This window comes from Malaya genurostris, chromosome 3 (assembly GCF_030247185.1).
Source record: "Malaya genurostris strain Urasoe2022 chromosome 3, Malgen_1.1, whole genome shotgun sequence".
Classification (NCBI taxonomy): domain Eukaryota; kingdom Metazoa; phylum Arthropoda; class Insecta; order Diptera; family Culicidae; genus Malaya; species Malaya genurostris.
The window spans coordinates 91901335-91911701 of NC_080572.1; the positions used below are offsets into that span (position 1 = coordinate 91901335).

General features: G+C 38.0%; 1 protein-coding gene across 1 annotated transcript in view; it reads right to left on the minus strand.

Annotated features, from left to right (window-relative positions):
- LOC131438958 (frizzled-2) overlaps positions 1–8257 on the minus strand; it is a 79920-nt gene extending 71663 nt beyond the window's left edge. Inside the window, exon 1 of the mRNA XM_058609399.1 lies at positions 7067–8257. The gene's annotated coding sequence lies outside the window, so the exon portion shown is untranslated. The remainder of the gene's footprint in view (positions 1–7066) is intronic.
- Between the last annotated feature and the right edge of the window lie 2110 nt (positions 8258–10367).

Here is a 10367-nt window from a genome sequence, read left to right on the forward strand (position 1 = left end):
CAGTCTCGTCAATGGCAAACACAAACATTAGAGCAACATGAATATTCATAGCAAAACGAACAAACGCACGGACACTCGAGTACAAAGTCTATCTACGGGGGCGGAGGGCTGCCGGCAGCGGTGGATCAGTTCCAACCGCACGCGGCGGCAGGGCGATGGATGCAGCAGTGTCTAAATTCAGCCTGCCAAGACTTGTCTGTCTGCTTTGCCTCCGAATGCGAAGTTTTTGCATCCAGCCAGCAGACATGACTAGGCGAGCGGGAACAGACGCCGCATAAAAGCGGAAAATTGTACCATTATAATGCTCATACGGCGAGCGAAAAATAGATCAAACCGCACATAGTTTATAACTTTTCTTTCTTGTGTTGTTCCGCCAACCACGGCTCGCGGTGTTGGTGGATGAGTGGGCCCTTGTTTGGTGACTCGAGATCGAGCCCTTCCGGCTTGCAAGGTACACCAAAACCCACCAATACCACCTATTCGATCCTGTTTACTTTAAATGTTCGATTTGCATGATTCTCGCTCGATCCCAACACTAGAAAATATGAATCGGCTCACCGAGGAGCGTCGTTTCTTCTGCGGGACTGCCCACCAGTTCCAACCCGTTCGTTGTTTCGCTAGACAGGGAAGAAAATTCATTTTTAATTTCAAATTCATGATATTTTAATTTAATTTCAATCATGCGCTTGTTTCCTGTTTTGATTACAAATGGTGTCTATCCGTGTTTATGAATACACAGAGCTTCAAGCTGATGGAAGAACGCTCACGCTAGGCAAATCGGCTCTGATTTCTTCCACCATCCATCGTACACAGAGGCAGGCGGGTTCGCGCAGAATCGAGGACTGGAGCACGGAATCGTCGTAGTCCCACTGACTATCAACCGCTGGCAGAACGAAACCTTCCATCGGTAAGCGCTTGAACGGTCGGGCTCGGGTCTGGGAACGGTGGAGCAAAATAAAATTAACAGAAATTTTTGAAGCGATAGACTCAGAGAACGTCGGCCGAATGGGTCTAAATGGAGTAGTTGCAAAAGGGGGAGAGTGAGAGAAAGAGTCAAACAAACACAGAAAAAAAACAACACCCATCAGCTAGTTGAACTCAATAATGGAGAAAACATTGGCCCGAAGCATGGGTTCGTTGGTTGTTTTTCGAGGACCCCCCGATCCATTTGCTCATAGCTTGATGATGGGTGGTAATTTGCCCTTCTGCTCCCCCGATGGGAAATGGGACAGGCTAATATGCATACAGCTGAATACACACGAGCGCCCACACTAGCGGTGGGTGGTAGTAGTGGTGATTGTGTTTGTGCAAACAATGCGACGAAGTTTGATACCGTCGGGTACGCTTTTCGATTGGGGTCGAGAGGCTTTTTACGCTGGCCGGAGAAGAATCTTAACAAATGACAAATTTGTTCAATGCTGGGAATTTCTAATGCCCAATCGGGTAAATCCCGGTGCTCCTCCCTGGGACTTGGATCGGAGCAGGTCGCATCAGATCAACCACCAACTTCACTGTGGTTGTGCAAAGTTGTGGTTGGTTGTCGCACCTGTACTGTGTTTCAAGTAGTGATATTCACGATAGCTAACGAGCACCATCTTGATATTAGAACAAAAAAAAAAACAAGATATTGTTTGCTAATGTGTTCATATTCTTTAGCAGTAGTTAGCAAGTGTGTGTGTATCTATCAATCAATGATTATATGGTTTCAATTTTTTATATTTGAATGGCACTCAATCTTTAGAGACGAAGTATTTTTCTGCTAGAGAATATCCGTTCAAAATTTATTTGTATCTAGTGACTTTTCACCAGGTATAGAAGCTTCAAACAATATTCAGTATGCAGCATACTATATTTTATGATAAATTGTACATGTTTTAGTTTAAATTTGACGAACTACAGTTTTTGTTTATATGCCAAGTTTTGATCCATTTTGCTTGCTATTCTTCTTCTTGCTGCACCTTACGACAACTTCAAGGCTCAAGCAGGGCTCAAGTGGAACGTTCCCCCAGGTTGGTGGTTTGGAGTGTAAGGATCTGTTTTCGCAAGTCACTTGTCGCATGTTTGAGCTTCGAGCAACTTTTACCAATTGAACGATCAATCGTGGGCATATGCTATTTAGACCAACAATGATGACACATTTTTCCTTCGAAAAATTCAAACCAATTCCTAAAAAGACATTTCGTTAAAAGTTGTTCTGAGTAACTCAAAGGGTTATTTCACCTAATGGCAATGTATCTGATTTCGATGAAAATGTTGTTTAGTTTAAAATTCATCTACATTAGAAATTATTTGTTGAGGATAACTTGTCGTTCGCGTACAAATCAAATTAACTGGTTTTTTTTTCTGAAAGAATGGGAGAATAGGAACACCTTTTATGGAAATGAGCTCCATGTTCTTTTCAATATTTAAGACTACATTTAATGAGAAAGTATGAAAATTAATTGCACGTTTAGTACCAGTTATTATTTTTAGGAATATCACAAAAGTTCAAACTTTTTTTGAAATTTCGAAGGGAAATACTTGCAAAACATCACTGTATGATTGGATTTGTACAACAAAACATACAGCTGACTTGTAAGACCAGCTCTAATTTAACTAAACTAATTTAACTAAAGATTGTCCAAGGAAGTCTTTTTGACTGATTTACGTTTAGAGAAACAGACAATGGCATAATTGCTTAAAATTCTGTGACTTTTTGTAGAACATAACTTGTTATATGACTGTGAATAATAAAAAAAAACTTTGACTTTTCCTCTTCCAGTCATTTTACTGCTTTTGAGCAATATAGGTATATACTAAATCCGGGCTTCTAGTGTGAACTAATATCCCAGAGTTCCGAGATTGTTGAACAAAATTTCACTTTTGTTGTTTTTAATTTCAAATAGTACGACGAATTATTTATGAATTAAAACAGCTGCCTAACTCTGAATCATACAAACAGACGTGGTTAGGATGGAAACTCAATCCAAAATAATGTATAATAGGTTTAACATATCATTTTGATTATATACCTCACCCGTGACAGACAACAAAATAACACTTGCTGCCGGAGCGACGGAAATATTAAAAAAAGACAGAATAGTTTTATGTAAATTTCTAAATGAGCAAACCTAATGATCAAAAAGGACCGTCGAGAACACGAAAAAACCGTCGTTATTGACTTAATTCTAGCTCACTTTTGACCATCGGTACTAGAGATCGAAACTTTGTTTAAGAAGCAAATGTACTTCGTTCAAAACAGGTGCTAATGTTTCAATTGAATAAAACGAATAGTATAGTCTGCATTCGATTCTAAAAGTAGTACAATGTGATTGAATTTTCTGAAGACAACAATATACATCATGTGAAACATGGAAAAATTAAGTGCAAATTTATGGTGCATGCACTTGAAAAGTACGTTTGCTTGCTTTGAACTCAGTCGCAAACAAATAATATATTTGAAAAACCATGTCAGAGAACGAATTGGCGCATTTTCATGTGAGCGCCCTAAGAATATCATACCTTCTTATGTTACTTTCAGTTAATATATGAGGAATTCCAACTAAAAACATACAGACCTTTGAAATACTTTTATCTATCTACAGGGGATTTTCCGAGTCTTATCAAAAATAGCACTGAAAATTGAGCTTTTTTGTAATCTTTCACAATTATTTGAAAATAAAAAAATTCGATAGAATAAAATTTTTTTTTTCAAAAAAAAACCTTATGCTGGCAACAAGGATCATATTCGGACACATTTTTGGAAAACCTTTTCACGCTTTTCATGGAGAATCAACGAATTTCATATAACCGATTTCGTGGAAATTTTTGAATTTCGTGGATTTTCTATGAAAAGTGTGAAAATGTTTTCCAAAAATGTGTCCGAATGTAACCTGTGTATCCATCATAAGGTTTATTTGAAAAAAAAATTATGTCATCGAATTATTTTTCCAGATAATTGTGAAGATCACAAAAACACTCATTTTTCAGAGCTATTTTTTATAAGACTCGGAAAATCCTCTGAATTTTCCAGCCATTTTCACCCTGTAGATAGATAAAAGTTTTTCAAAGGTCTGTATGTTTTTGGTTTTGGAAAATTTTTTAAAATTCCCATCGAAAATTTCCTTAAACCACCCGCGCGCATGGTACTTGGACGACGGCCTTAAAAGAAAAAGTTTTTCAAATGTTGCCATGGGAAACAAATTGAATCCAATATGAAATTAATAAGATTGCCATATTTCGCTAAACTGTGCAACTCTGGAAATCGTCGGCTAAGATAAACTAGCTGTAAGATAATCCACCGGGATTCGGAAAAGTTTTATTTCTTCATACTTTTATCTTAATCTGTAATGCCTTTACAGTAGAAAATGTAGCATATTTGAATATTAGAGACATAGTCCCATTAAGCGTAGAACGTCAGTGTACTTGATTACGTTTTTATGCAATGATATATTCTAAAGGTTTTGTATGCTATTGGAAGTTATTTCGACTGAAGCCGAGGCCTTTTATTTCACTTGTTCGTTTCTGATAGCTACATTGAACATTGAAATAAATACTCAGGCCGAACCAGCGTCGGCATTAATTAGCGCGTAGAAATTAATCTTATTCGTAAGCACTTGGTTTAAATGATCATTTCGCAATCTGTTAATGACGCAACACTCAAGTTAGCTATATAAGCAGTACCAGGGGCGTAAATATAGAATGTCGCTGTCAACAGATTGCGCATAACATCGATTGCAATCCTAAAGCACTATTTTGTTGACTTATTTGATTACATGGTTCAAACTAGACACAAATTTTCATTTCGGATTTAACATATCGAATTTCTAGCCAAGTAAAGAACATTTGCAGCAATCGAAATTTTTTTTTTTGATCAATCCACAAAAAATGATATTAAAAAGTCATTGAAGTCATACTGAGACTTATGGCAATCTTTTTCCAACATTCAAAACTAGCGACCGCTGGTTTCAACGTTGCATGAAAGGTGTTTATTGAACAAAGATGATACACAAATACTACAAATGGTGATGGAGCATTTGAATGTCACTCTTCAAGCCATTTTCAATAGTTCGAGAGCCATGGGAAAAATTCAGAAAGTTGGTAAATGAGTTCCACACAAACTGCGCGAACGACCGATGGAAATGCGGGAAACGCAGTGTTAAATGTTCTATTTATGACACGAAAGGGATTGTAACGAAAAATAAATATATTGCAATAATCTGAAGCGAAAAATTCATGGGTTACGGCCAGGACAACCATTAACATTGAGTGCAAAACCGAATCGTTTTGAGTAAATGGAATGGAATATTTGTGCTGGAAGCCGAAGGGGGTAATGTACTAAGAGCTTCTTAAACCTGGCGAAACAATTAATACCACCACAATTTGAACAACGCATTATTCAATGCGATGACAATGCTTCTGCACATTCAGATATAGTGTTCAAAGTATCACTTTCTGCGCTTGGTTGTGAACTTCAACCACATCCGCTATATTAACCAGACCTGTCACCTTCTGATTATCATCTCTTTTATCGAGCTGAGTAGCACTAAAGATTTCTGTTGGAATGGTATCTTCTCAATTGCCCAGGTGAAGGACAAAATGTGTTGAATGCGAAGGTCAATACTTTTAACAACAAATATTTCGCCGTTTTCTTGAATACTCGATTATTTTTTATTAGAAAAACGGCAAACTTCCGAACATAAGACTACTTTTACTAGACGGTAAAAAATAACTCATCATGAATTCAATATGAAATTAATAAGACATGTGGATAATTAAATCACTATTGTTATGAACAAAATGTTTGAGTACTCGAAAAGTTTAAATTTCTCAGAGTCAACTCAAGCGGCAAAATTTGTTGTGAAGAAATTGATGAAAATTCAGGAGAAAACGATAACTTATTCGCTATTATCGAAAGGCGGTACTGATAATGAGAACTGCGGGTTTATCCAAATTTGATTGATTTATGAATTTTAATGTATCCAGAAAACATTTTATACAAGTTCAGTCAATCAATTGTCTCAAGCAAAACTGTCATTGGATCAGGATTGATTGATTTGAAAATCATGTGATGATAGAAAACAATTTGCTGATTCAACGGAAAAGTGTATTGAAACCATACCATTGCAATTTGCTTCTCACGTTCAACGTATGAAATATGAAACTATGAGAGATTATGAGCCTCCTAGTGTATGGCTAATCAAATCAAATGCTTCACATGTACCGATAACGAATCTGGCAAAGGATTATTGATAAGAAATTGTTGCTCAGTAATCCCAATTTGGAGTTATTTTTGTAAAACAAAATTAGCCACTATTCGCTATTCTTACTCTAAGTGAAGGCTCATTTATTTGTTAGAGAAATACTCTGTAATTAATTTTTTTGGCTCTAAACAGAGAACAGAAAAAAACATAGGAAAACGAAATCTTTCCTAAATAGATATTTGATGTATCTTCTAAATCAAATAACGCAAATGATACTGCCTTTCTCGACTAGCAACACACTAATCATATTTCATTTTCCAGGACAAATCAAGTGAATGCCAAAATTTTAAACTCAATCGTTCGAACATTTGTCACTCGAAGACGACATCGTCTCTGACTCGATATCATATCCATAATCTTATCGGTAGCACGATAGAGCAAAAAAAAATAATAATAACAAACACCGATCCATCGCCGGTTGTTCTACGGTCGAATCTGTTCCCATTGTTAAAAAATCCACTGTCCCCAGATAATGACCTCGCATTGCGCAGCACACTGTCAAGCTGCCCTGTATACGGCGAACCCCGGTCAATCCGTCAATAGATCATAAAAACTAAACCCTTCTGAGCCGTTATCGCGCTATTGTCCGGCTAAAATTACTATGGAATCCAGCTCAGTAGCTACGGCCGGGGACCCGCAGCGCTGCAGCTCGAGAGGATCACCACAATTACCGTTTGATGAATAAACATTTTATAGCACACCTATCGCAGACCCGTCGGTGCTGTTTTCGCGCAGAAATTCGCTGGATCCCCCGATACCTAAACAGCTACCCATCAATAAATCGATTTAATCCAATTCGCCATAAACCTCAATCCGATGATTACCTCAAATAGTACACATTCCGCTTCAGTTCGCCGTTCCCGGATGGTTTTCCCGCACCGCTTCGGACTGCTTACCACTGTTGCTGCTTACCACTTTCTTCTACTTGCGTGTAAAGCGCGTAAAGCGATGTGAATTCGTAGAGCAGAACTTATCACCCCGATTTATTTTATTCTTTTTTTTTGCATGAACGTTTGTAAATGCTCTTCCGTATGTGAAGTCAGTGTGTATATGCACAAAACTGTTGTTTTTTCAATGCCCTGTTCAAGAGGAGGGTTGATTCAGCTATCACGGTTGATAGGCTGTCACCGGTCGCCGCTTGTTCTTGATATTGACGTAATGAAACTCACAGCGTACACTCGGAATCTCGATTGCACTCGACTGCACTAGCCGTTGTCGCTGTAACCGTAATCCGTCCGCTGCTCCGTCTGGCATCACATGTGTTTTGCATATTACCGATACTGGGAGCAAACAGACATACAAAGTAATGATACCTCGCACTACACCAAACAACAGAAACCGAAACCGAAACAAGACGAATGACAAGAAATAAAATCGAAATATTCGGGACAAGGTTGTAATCTCTTCTTGCTTCTCTTCGTCACTATTCCGCTGTGTGCTTCTCAGCCCACGAAAACAGTGAGGGCTTGCGTACTTCGGCTGGCAAACCGTTCACTACACGCACGCACTTTGCAGATGGTAAATACACGGTTACGTTCCGAGGTAAAGTTTTCTCAAAACGCTGTTGACATTACGCCTATGATGCTTAGTTTTTCCGTTCAATACGCCTTGCACTGTGTCTAACTTAGGAAAGGCAGCGGCACCGGCTAGCGAACAGTAACACAGAACGCGAATGTCGCCTATTCCAATACGAAATCAATCACATACACGATTTCATTCTCTTTGTAATGCTCCAACCTTCGGAATACTTATCCAACACACGCCAAGCAAGTGGCTCATTGACACCTTCTTCTCAATCAACGCTTATCGCGTCATTGCTTTTTTATTTGAAACTACGTTAACTGAGTACGGAATTGATTTGTTTTTTTTTTGCTTCGATTGTCGAATTCACTTCTTAATCCGTCGCACCATCAACAAGACAAGGAACATTGCTAGCAGAAACGACAGCCACTGAACCGGCCAGATGTTGAAATCACGTCCACCCTTCGCAACGAATTAAACTCAACTAAACTGTATGACCGTAAACATCGAACTGGTTGTTCCACGGCCCTCGAATGAATGGTCATACATTACAGCTCTCCCGCTCTCCGAGTATCCGACAGTTCTCTTATGCTCTCACCGGTCGTATCCATTGTTTAGGAGACAACATACTGTGTGGAGTAGCGGACACTATGAGAGACGAATAAATTACGCTAGCCGTGGTAGGATGGAGTATAAAGAAAACGCAAAGAAAATAAACCATTGAGGCGCATAACTAAAATATGGCAACATATCGTATCACTGCGCACTGGTAGTGGTGTCGTCGTCCTCCCTCTCTCGCTCATAGCAACGCACTGATAGAATGGATGCCGCTCTCACTACGAGTTTCATTGGCTGAGAGAGAAACTCTGTACACGAATACAGGCAGACACGCTTGTTCGTTCAATGATCGAATGACCGTTTAGGTGTAAGTACATATCTAGCATATACCGATGTAAACTGGAGTACGCAACACAGCAGCATGTGCATCTTTTTTTTTCTTAGCCTATGCAGCCGGTGAAAATGCAGCAGAGAAATAGCGTGGGACAAGGAGTAGAGCAGAATAAGCATGCAGTTCGGGATGGCGCAGGTAGAAAATATCGCCTGCTTTATGAGCGCTGGTGACGGGTTTTACGGTTGTTTCGTTTAGAAGTTGTGGGTATTGAGTTTGGTTTGATTTTTTCGCCTTATGTATTCAATGGTTTTTCGTTATGCTTTACTTCGAGATTTGCTAAAATGATTTGTATTTTTTTGTTGTTGTAAAGCACCTTTTTTCGAAGTTTGCCGTAATGAATCGTTGAATTCATAAGTAATTAACGAATGCGCTACAATTAGCAACTTATGTAAATTGCTTTGCGATTCGTTGTGACGTTTGGAGTCGACGGCCCATCATTCTCTTCCATAGGCGTCACGAAGTTGAAGGTTCGGGTAGCTATGAGGTCTAGGACTTCCCCGATACAACCATGGGATAAGATGAAACTCAGGATAAAAAGTTGAATTTCACATTTAAGTGCAACAAATAAACATGAAATGAAATTAGTACAATTTCTCCGACTACACCATTACAGTCAAATCGGGAATCATATTTTCATGATCACTAGTTTTTTTTTGTAATCACCAACTTGAAACACAGAAGATCGCTAATGATAAATTCATGAGCCTCTCGAATGGAATACAACATAGGCTTTGTAGTTTTTCTTTCGAATCATGCGTCTCTATAAAATTAATAAAAGTTGGATCATAAGCACTTTATTCCTTACATTTTCTTTTGAAACGTGAAAAGCTTCTGGCGTAAGTTCGTAAGTTCTAAAAAATCTCTAAGTAGAGTTAGTTTCGGATGAGTCCGCGGAAAAGTGCTATATTCGCTAACAGATCAGATTAGTTTCGACAAACTCTTCTTTAACTGAAAATTACTTTTTATGCAGTAAATACATCAAACGGAAACCCAACGGCTCCAATATTACAAAATTGAAATCGATCCGTATCGACAAAATTGATTCAAATAAATGTTACTTGTTACTACTAAAATTTGTGTTCATTTCCTTATAATCAAATAGTACTTTTCGAAACCTGCCAATTGTCTCAGATTGAAAACAGCACAACGGAACACACTGCAAAGTCAGGTAGGCAAATGACAATATCTCTGGCTAAATATTTCATAAAGTTCAAAGGCAAGTAATGTGTTTTAGAACAATTTTGGATGGTTAAAACCGGCGTTAAATAAAATATATCATAAAATTAGTATTATTTTTATATTGCTAGACGTTCAAATGAAATAACAATAAAATGATACTAACATTTTACTAATCGGTAAAAAAAATAACTGGGATAAAACTATTTAAAACAAATACTAATTTCGAAAATGACCCGGTAATTTTATTGATTAAAATTTCATTCTAACAATAGAGTAATACATTTGTATTTATTCTTCCAGTTGTGAGATCATTTCATCGTTATATGGTTATGAACGGAGCACACGTATCCCAAAATTTTGATTTCGTCAATGTTCGGATGGTTCTGAAACATTTTTAAGTTTAACTTGTTTTGGTAGGTGAATTGAGTTTCAATAGCTTTGACTAAATAATTGTATAAGGTTTGCTGTGTTCC